Raw genomic sequence first — 7866 nt, 5'->3', positions numbered from 1 at the left:
CTGTTCAGTCTCCGCACATGGCGAGTCCTCCTGCCCATCATTGAGTTGAACATCAGCAGGGCTGGTGGCACGTGGTCCTAATTGCCCATTGAGGGTGCTTCATTTGGCAATATGGTGGTGGGCCAGCTGTCCATGTGCTTTCCTACTCAAGACAGGTGGGAAGGCAAAAAAGTGGGAAGTGCTCCCACCCACCATCCTCCTGCCTGAGTAAATGTCCCCATTTCCACCAAATGTGCCTATGGGGAGGGAAATAGATTCTGCCCTCTATTGTGATAGAACTCACTTAAAATGACACTGCATGTACATTCAGTTCTATACCATTTCAGTATATAGGTCTATGCTTAGCATATACGCAAGCTATATACTATTACGAGTTACCCCACAGACTTGTCCGTTCAGCAAAACTATTATCCTGTCAAATTCTCTAAATGCAACAACAGTTTTCCAATATTAGAATCCAATGTACAAACAGCGATGAACCTTCAAATGGCCTTTACCAACAACAGTTTGCATTTATATAACAACTTGAATATAATAAACATCCTGCGGAGCTTCACAAAGGAATTTAAAAAAGCAAAAAAACAAAATATAGCACCTGACCTGAGAGGAGGCATGAAGTCTCAGGGTCAAACTTTTCTGTACAGTTGTGTTTGATTGAATTGCTGTGGAAAATTGGTCAGGGAGATAGGACTCATATTCTGCAATGGTGATCATGATCAACATAGAACATAGAACAATACAGTGCAGAACAGGCCCTTTGGCCCTCAACGTTACACCTAATGTTGCTGTGAACTAATCTAACCTTAAACCCCTACACTATCCCATCATCATCCATGTGCTTATCCAAGGATTGTTTAAATCTCCTAATGTAGCTGTGTTGACTACATTGGCAGGCAGGGCATTCCACACCCTTACCACTCTCTGAGTAAAGAACCTGCCTCTAACATCTGTCATAAGTCTATCACCCCTCAATTTGTAGTTATGCCCCCTCGTACAAGCTGACGTCATCATCCTAGGAAAAAGACTTTCACTGTCTACCCTGTCTAATCCTCTGATCATCTTGTATGTCTCTATCAAATCCCCTCTTAGCCTTCTTCTTTCCAATGAGAACAGACCCAAGTCCCTCAGCTTTTCCCCATAAGAGCTTCCCTCCAGATGAGGCAACATTCTCGTAAATCTCCTCTGCACCTTTTCCAATGCTTCCACATGCTTCCTGTAATGGGGTGTCCAGAACTGTTTACAATATTCCAAATGAGGCCACACTAGCATTTTGTAGTTGCAGCATGATATTGCGGCTCCGGAACTCAATCCCTCTACCAATGAAACCTAACACACTGTATGCCTTCTTAACAGCACTATTAAAGTGGGTGGCAACAATGGAGATGCTCTCAAATAAGGATGACAGAGGAAATAAAATGAAACATCATTTATTGCATCTGCTGCACCCGATGTGGCCTCCTCTATATTGGGGAGACAGGCCGCCTACTTGCGGAACGTTTCAGAGAACACCTCTGGGACACCCGGACCAACCAACCCAACCACCCCGTGGCTCGACACTTCAACTCCCCCTCCCACTCCACCAAGGACATGCAGGTCCTTGGACTCCTCCATCGCCAGACCATAGCAACACGACGGTTGGAGGAAGAGCGCCTCATCTTCCGCCTCGGAACCCTCCAACCACAAGGGATGAACTCAGATTTCTCCAGTTTCCTCATTTCCCGTCCCCCCCACCTTGTCTCAGTCAAATCCCTCCAACTCAGCACCGCCTTCTTAACCTGCAATCTTCTTCCTGACCTCTCCGCCCCCACCCCCACTCTGGCCTATCACCCTCACCTTGACCTCCTTCCACCTATCGCATTTCCAATGCCCCTACCCAAGTCCTTCCTCCCTACCTTTTATCTTAGCCTGCTTGGCACACTCTCCTCATTCCTGAAGAAGGGCTCATGCCCGAAACGTCGATTCTCCTGCTCTTTGGATGCTGCCTGACCTGCTCCGCTTTTCCAGCAACACATTTTCAGCTCAGAAATAAAATGAAACACAATTCCAGTACCAAGTTACATTGAAGCCCTATTAATTTGACTTGCTTTTTGATGTAGAACACGGCTTCAAACTTCTGAAGACGCTTGCTATGAAGAATGAAAGTACTCTTGCTGCAAATCCATATCGTCACCATTTTAAAACTGCCAACATTGCCACAAAAACAAAAATAAGCTTCATTAAATATATCTTATTCATGTTTATTCAAGTAATTTTGTTCACAAAAATAACAAAAAGCAGTCACATTCAAGGTGAATATACATTGAGAATACAAAGTACTTTTTGCACATCTTGGATCAATTTAAACGAGATTGTCACACTGTGTTGGAGGATATGTAGTTCAACCTTTGTAATCAGGGCTGTCGATTAAATAAGTTAAATTGCCTTTTTGTTACACAGTATTGTGATAGCATTAGTGGTGCTAACAGGTTGAATTTCATGATCCCATGTATCTGTGGAAAGAGTACACTGCTGGCTTTATTGCATATTCATTACAGAGTTAATTCTACCACTTGCCTACGGCATGCATAGGAACATTGTAGGGTGAAATTTCATAATGGGCTAAGTCAAAATACCGTGAATGCTGGAGATCTGAAATAAAAACAAACTGCTGGAGAAGCTCAGCAGCATCTGTGCAGAGAGAAACATTAAACGTTTTGAGCGATTCTTACTCACATTAATGGACTTAAAATATTAACTCTTGTCTCTCTCCCTCTCCTTCTCTGCACAGATGCTGCCAGATCTGCTGAGTTTCTCCAACACTGTCCATTTTTATTTTGCAATTTTGATGGTCAGCAGCCATAACATAATGTGAGCTAGGGACTCAGGATAACCATGTGGTTTGGTGGCAATGGGAGGCTGATCCTGTGGGTATGGTGCAGTGGAAATCTCGATTTGGGAATTCAGCCTTGACCAGAAGGAGGTTTTGGGTGAAAGAGGATTCAATGGCAAGTCCTGGAGATTGAAAATGCCATGAAGCTGGGGATCCGTCTTCACTGAAAGCGTGGTGAAGGGGGCAGGCAGTATAAAAGAACGAAAGCTTTATATGAAATGGGAGATCAGGGACTGTGTGAACTGGAGCAAAGCCCTGAGTGCTGTTGTGACGATGCTGGCGCAGGATGGGTAGGAGAAGAGGTGATAAATGAGAAAAAAGGATTAGTGCTGAGGGAAATTGGGGTAAAAAGCAATGGACAGAAATAGGGGTAAACGAGAATCACATAGGAAAATAAACCAGGTTGTGTGCAGTGAACTGGACGTGACGTTATTTGAATCTAATTTTGGTAATCCAACATTACTGATAAGACTAACCAAAAACCAGAAGAACTGCAGATACTGTAAATGAGAAACTAAAACAGAAATTGCTGGAAGAGCACAGCTGGTCTGGCAGCATCTATGGAGAGAAATCAGAGTTAATGTTTTGGACCTCGTGACCCTTCCTGAAATGTTAACTCTGATTTCTCTCCACTGACCTGCTAAGCTTTTCCAGAAATTTCTGTTTTATTATTGACAAGACCACCGTTTGTCTGAGTTAGCACAGAAAAATCCCTTCAGAGAATCCCAGTTACAATATGTTGCTCTCTGCAGTAATGAGGAACGTGCTCCTGTTACTAAAGGATTTTACTTTTCAAGAATGCTCAACCAATTTCAGCCTGGCACTGGAAACTCTCATTTCACTGAGTTCTTACACTATTCTAATCTGAAGGACAGTCCTGCAGAGGTTCAGTATCGAGCTGCAGGCAGTGCAAGAAGGGTTAAAACACAGTGGAAACATCTGACAAGAGCAAAATAAGAATAACTAGAAACTGGGTCAACTTGTTCAAAGTTAAATGTATGATAAACATACTTAGCTTCGGTGCGGCTTCGCAGGAAGAAGCCTTCAGGAATGTGTACATACAAAGTATTTTAACATAACAGATTTTGGGAGAATTTGATGACTTGAATCAACAATTTGTTTCTCAAAGAAGCAATTCAAGTATTTGCTTAATATCCTCAAATCCCATTACAATGTGAGTGCAACACTCAAACTAGGAAATCAAACACATGCCAATCACATCAAGTGCACCATATGTAACACAGTATCCCTGGTAACTCACGTCTCTCTCTCTGTTTTTGTCTCTTTCTCTTTCTCTACAGTTTGTGGAATTGGGCTGATTTGTTCTTAGTATGTTTGCCTTAAAGGTGGTAAATTCCAATAAAAGATCTGCAGCTTGAGACAGATGCACATTCATGGGAATATTAAATTAAATAATATGCAAATCTCAATCAGAAGCATTGAGGCAGATCCCAAGGGCAATTTATTTTTGAACTCTATAAAGATTTAGATAAACAGACTCCAGTATTCAAGTCATTCTCATTATTACGCTCCATTATTCCCTCCCTTTAATAATGTGGTTCCTTTTTCTTGGTCACACACCTGTGCCCTCCCTTTTGTTTTGGCCACTTGAATTGTGTGTTTGTTCTCATCAGAATTATAAGGACAAAATGTCTTGACTGATTCGCATTTGCTGAATAACGCCATCTCTGTATTGTTTTGTTTATTTAACTTAACCTATTTAATATATTTGGCAGAGCTTGTCATTTACCAAAATGCCATGTGTGAAAAAGACGTTGGATGGGATCTCTGACACTTCCCCTACAGCATGTCCAGCACAGCAGAACTGAAGCAGGAAACCATTCGGGGTTATATTACCATTTGCCTTTTTCCTGTTAGAATTGATGTCACCCTGTGAAAGGGTGAAATAAACATTGTGGTCTTACTGAATTTAAAGAAACATATCAGACGTATTTTCTGTCTTCTGACCCATTCCTACTCTGAATGCCAGGGCATCCTTCATTGCTATGGGAACATGGGGAGAGAAATTTAACTCTTCAAGTCACAAACTCTATCCAATCAATTTCGAAGAGTTTCAATTACACAGATCATGGAACCAGATGCAAAACTATGATGCCGGTGACAACACACGATGCCCACCTTTCTATTCCAGAGGAAAGCAGAACTGATTAATTGCATTTAAATGACTCTGAGAATAAATGTTCAGAAGGGTCAGGTGTTCTTAGTAGGGACTGTGTTGGGTTGAAGGGTGTTGGGAAGAGAGTTGGAGGGCAAGGGACATCATACCACAGGAGATGCAAACCACTGTTGGAAAAGCAGGCCATCTCTGCAGTCTGATCCACTTAGATAGTGCCTAGAGCATAAGATAATTTCACAAAGGCTGGCAGAGGTGATTAGAAAGATATGTAGCAGCAAGGTTTATGTCTCTTTTAAGCTTTGGACAAACTAGAAACAAGATGACCAATTGCAAAGTCCTATTGGAGGCTTGTTTAATTGTAAGGTACTATGACCTTCAGTGATTCGTAACCTAGCATTTCTAAATATTTCAAGGAATTCTGGTGCATAGTTACAAGTTATAAGTTACAAATCAAGAATAAAAGCATCTCTAGTTGTAAACTTGCAACATTGGCTCTCAGCAGTTACAAAAATCTTTGATCTGCTCTTTTAAAGTTCTAACACAATGGAGTTTTATTTAGCTCTTGTAGAAGTGAAATTCATTAAAAAAAAACCCTTCATTTTAAAAGTTTCTTATACCTGTGCATAGACATACACATACTTACGTCTCTCTTGATAAATTTATACAGTGAATGAATGCTACTTTCTGGTACACAAAGAACTAGAAATAGGGAGAAAATGTGATCAAATGCTGTTGGGGATCTCTCGGTCATTATCCAAAAGTTGTGGTTGGCACAAAGGTCCAGGCCACAATGTTAAAGTCACCTAATACCATGCAGGAAATGCAGAAATAATTCACTGAACTCATCAGAGTGACTCAGAGGTAATACGTTGAATTCTATTCAAAACATTTGTATGAAAGAGTTTCAAAAATAGTAATTTTGGTCCTCACAAATCAACCAATATTTCTCAGTGATGATAGGTTGTTTCAAAACATCCACAGCTGCTTCACTCTGGTGGACACTTCTCCCATTGTGGTTCAATGCATGGTTACAGCATTTTTGGAAGATATAAAATTGACGCGCAGCATCAAAACGGTATTCTTGAACTGTCTTGCCCCAAGTCTAAAACATACCTTGCTACCATGGAAATTTTTGGGTTTAAAATCAAGAGAAATGATGACTGGGTGGCTGAATCTATTTGCTACAAAGTCACAATGATCTCCAGTTGACATGGAGATGAGTCTAGTTTCAGCGGTTTCCCTGCTTTGGTCAGTTAGCTATAAAAAAAAATGAGTTCTGAGCCTTAATTGTGGAGTTAGCATTTTCCCTCCTACTGGGATATCTTACAGATTGATCATTTTAAGAACCCTGATTGTCTTTGACCTGGACTTAAAACACAAATCTGAAGGTACCTCACTCAATACAGGTGTCTGAAACTCAATCTGATATAAGTGATCATTGACCGTGAAGACAACAGACAATATTTCCAATGGATTACTGCAGTTTGCACTCCGAAAGCCTTTCTGCTGGGTCTGAAGATCCCAAGATGTAATAGCGAGAGAGAGAGGTGAAAATGTGTCAAACTTAACTTCTTTACACTACAATCTCCCTGCTTTCCACCAATTCTCATTGCCTTGTCCAGTCTTCACACATGTGAGAATTCACTAGTAATTGTCTGAAAATAATGAAACTGTGAGTATAAATCAAAGATATAAATTTGAACAATGATCTGACTCCCTAAAGTTAATTCTCTGAGATTTAGTTATAATTCACTGCTGGCTTTCTTTAATAACTTATTCTCTGCGAGCTCTCTACGTCTTTGATATTTCAGTTTCAATATGCTGGGTTGAATCTGTGCTGTTTTTCTCTTTCTTTGCCTTTGCTTATTTCTCTTTCAACTTATTTCTTTAAGACTTCTCCTCACTTCTTTCTTTGTTGCGGTCCCTGCTCACCTCTCTCTCTCTGCTTTCTTTCTTCAAACCTCTATAGTTCTCTGCTTTCATTCTGCACATATATATCTTACACGGCTCTCTATTCTCTGCTCTCTCTCTGTTCACCTCTCCCTCTGCTCTCTTTCAGTTCACCCATCTCTCTCTCTCTGCTCACCTCTCTCTCTCTGCTTTTTATCGGTTCGTTTGTGTTCCTCTGTGTCTTTTTTCTGCTCAACTTCATGTCTTCTCTGCTCTCCATTCACTCTCTTTCTGCTCACCACCTTCTCTCACCCTCTTCTCATTTCTTTCTCCAAATATTTCCTTCACCCCAGATTTAAATCATTCTTTTCCATCCTCTTGTTGCTTCATTCACTCCATAAGCTGGATTTCATGTCCCTCACCAATGGATGTGAAGGCTGACCCAATATATACAGCAGCTGGCATTCCTGCTGCCGAAACCCTTCTGCGCTGACCTGCCTGGGATTTTGCAGGATGCAGAGGGGACGTTGGGCAGTCTGCCCGCTCTTGGGTCTCTTGAGCGCCTATAGTAGATAATTAATGGCTTTGTTTTGTGCCACCCATGAAGTGGGGAGCTCCGTGCCATGTGAGACATCTTACAGAGTGAGCTGTGCTTGTTGTTCCCAGGCAAGAGGGGCAACCTCTTTTGTGGGTCCCCTTGAGCCCATTGGATGAATGAGCTCCTCCAACGGCCATTCACTCTCTTTCAACCTTTATTCCACCCACCACCCCAGTCTCTTAAATCCAGCCCCTCAACCTGCTCATCGAAATCTTTGAGACTAGCCTTACATGGCCCCCTGGCATTGTGATCTTCCTATATTCCAACAATAAACGCCATTCTGGGTGGTAGCTCCTGAGAAATGGACAGAAGCCTCGCCTGAAAGCAATTCATTTTAATTGGTTGCAGGGCAGCCGCTGAGTTCAGGGCTGA

This window comes from Chiloscyllium plagiosum, unplaced genomic scaffold, assembly GCF_037043375.1.
Source record: "Chiloscyllium plagiosum isolate Xiang-an unplaced genomic scaffold, Cpla_swu_hap1 HiC_scaffold_11, whole genome shotgun sequence".
NCBI classification, from domain to species: Eukaryota; Metazoa; Chordata; class Chondrichthyes; order Orectolobiformes; family Hemiscylliidae; genus Chiloscyllium; species Chiloscyllium plagiosum.
This window is presented reverse-complemented; position numbering follows the sequence as displayed.